Source organism: Rhea americana, unplaced genomic scaffold (assembly GCF_003343005.1).
Source record: "Rhea americana isolate MKP2758 unplaced genomic scaffold, rheAme1 scaffold_23, whole genome shotgun sequence".
Classification (NCBI taxonomy): domain Eukaryota; kingdom Metazoa; phylum Chordata; class Aves; order Rheiformes; family Rheidae; genus Rhea; species Rhea americana.
In genome coordinates, this window is record NW_028186346.1 from 5,972,019 (window position 1) to 5,974,154 (window position 2,136).

Consider the following 2,136-nt stretch of genomic DNA (forward strand, 5'->3'; position numbering starts at 1 on the left):
CTCAGAGGATGCAGCGCAAGGGTGCCCGTCCGCGCCGTCGGGGCCTTTCGGCGGCTGAGAAAGTTTGAGAGTTGCCACGTTGAGTGCTCGCCTGGCCAGGGAAAGCGTAACCCATGCCCGCCCCCTCCCCCCTGGGAAATTGCTCAGAAATGGGAACATGCAAAATACATATGCATCTGTATATATATATGTCTGTCTGCCCATATATATCTATATATGCAGAGAGGGGCTAGGAGGGAGAGGTGGCCTCAGGAAACCCAGGCCAAAATGTGCTCTGGATTTTCTCCCCCTCCTTCCCTTTTCTCTGCAGCCGAACGTCACCGTTGGAAAAAAAAGCTGTTGAGATAAATCAAATAGTGACACTTTGACGGCTTTACTTGTATAAGCAATATGGTTACCATATGGCATTGTTATTTATGAATGACAGCATAAATTGTATTACAAAGTCCATCGCGCTTTATTGGGAAGCTTCTCCTCTGTCACTAACATTTATATGTTAGTGACTCTCCGGTAGGGAAAAGGTGCCGCTAATACCAGCTCCGCGGCGCTGCCGGCGAGCCCGCTCTGGGGGGCGCCGCGGCCGAGGTGCGCGCCCGGGAGCCGCGCAGCGGGGCGAGCAAAGTGCGCGCCGGGCKCAGCCGGGCCGCGCACGGCACGAGCAGGCACACGGCTGCCGCTGGGCCGAGGTGCCCGTCCTTAAAAAACGGAGCTACGCTACTCCTCGCCGCCTCTGCCTTACTGCATCACCGGCGACGGTGTTTTCATACAGCAACTTTTTAATGTCTTTCTTCTTCCTTTTTTCTTTCTTTCTTTCCTCTTTTTTTTGTTTTTTTTTTTTGTTAACAAGTGCAACTGAGAGAACAATAAATATTAATGGCACGAAGGAAAGGTGCTCCCTCCTGCTTACTCCCTACGCTATAGTGGTTAAAAAAAATGCATTTAAAAGTTACAGCTTTGGCTGAGATTTTCATTATTTCCCCTTTTTCTTTTACGTTACCCTACTCTTAGAGGCTGACAAAGGACTTTTGTCCCGAAGTGTGTTTTACAGAGGGAGGCTACAGCGCAACACATGTGGTCTTCACGGGTCATAGGTCGAACGGCCTAGAAGTGGCTAAGATCGGCGGAATCAAAGGTAACCTGCAACTTAATATCCTGCTGATGATCTTGTTGAATTTATGAGTGTCCGCGATACAGACAACGGCGCAAGCGATCCTGCCTAAATCGCCCCGCTGCTTTCAGGTGCCGGGGCCGCCCGCCCGCCCCGCACCTCTGCCTTTCCCTGCGGCCGATAAGCACAGCCCGGACTGGGGAGCGAAACCCCCCGCCGGCCCCCGGCCTCTGCGCGGTCCCCCCTGGCCCCGCCGAGGCGGCAGCGAGCGGCGTCCCGCCGCGGGCGCGCAGCGGCCGCGCTGCACCCCGAGGTGGCGGCAGCGCGGAGGGCGCAGGTAGCTGCTCTGCCTGGACGCTGACACCGACCAGGGAAAGATGCTGGGAGGCGGAGGCGGTACAGAGAGGGTAGAGAGCCCAGAGTTGGGGAAGAAAAAGAAAGAAAGAAAGAAAGGGAAAAGGTTGCTCTTGCTCTTCCCTCCCCCCCAGCTCCCTCCGTATCAGCAGCCGGTACGAGCAAGAGCAGAGCAAGAGCAGTTCAGAAGAAAATCTCGCAACACTTACGAAGAGGGGAATGCTTTCTCAGGAAGGCTGACGTTTGCTCTGCAGGTCTGGCACCTCCAGAAACCTGTTGAAAAACTTGTTTCCATAGGACAGCGTAGCAGCGGCTTCGGGCGGCCGCTCGGCCCGTCCGGAAGGCGCCGGGAGCGGGGCTGTGCGCGCCGGGCGGCGGCCCTCGAGCCGGCCGCCTCCCGCCCTTCCCACCCCGCGACGCGCGGAAGGGGCCGTGCGGTCTGCAGAGAAATAAAGCGCTTCCTAGGAGGGACGGCGACGTGACTTTGAACCTGGATCAGCTCCTCTGCGTCCTGCAGAGGGAGCGGGGCTGGAGCCCGCGGGGAGCAGCGCAGCGCGTCCAGCCCGCGGGGGCTGCGCGGGAATTAAGCGGCTCCCCCAAAGATCCCGATGCCGGTGCCGGGGGGCGGGCGGCGGCGGGAGGGGAAGGAGGGGGAGGGGGAGGGGAAGAGGGAG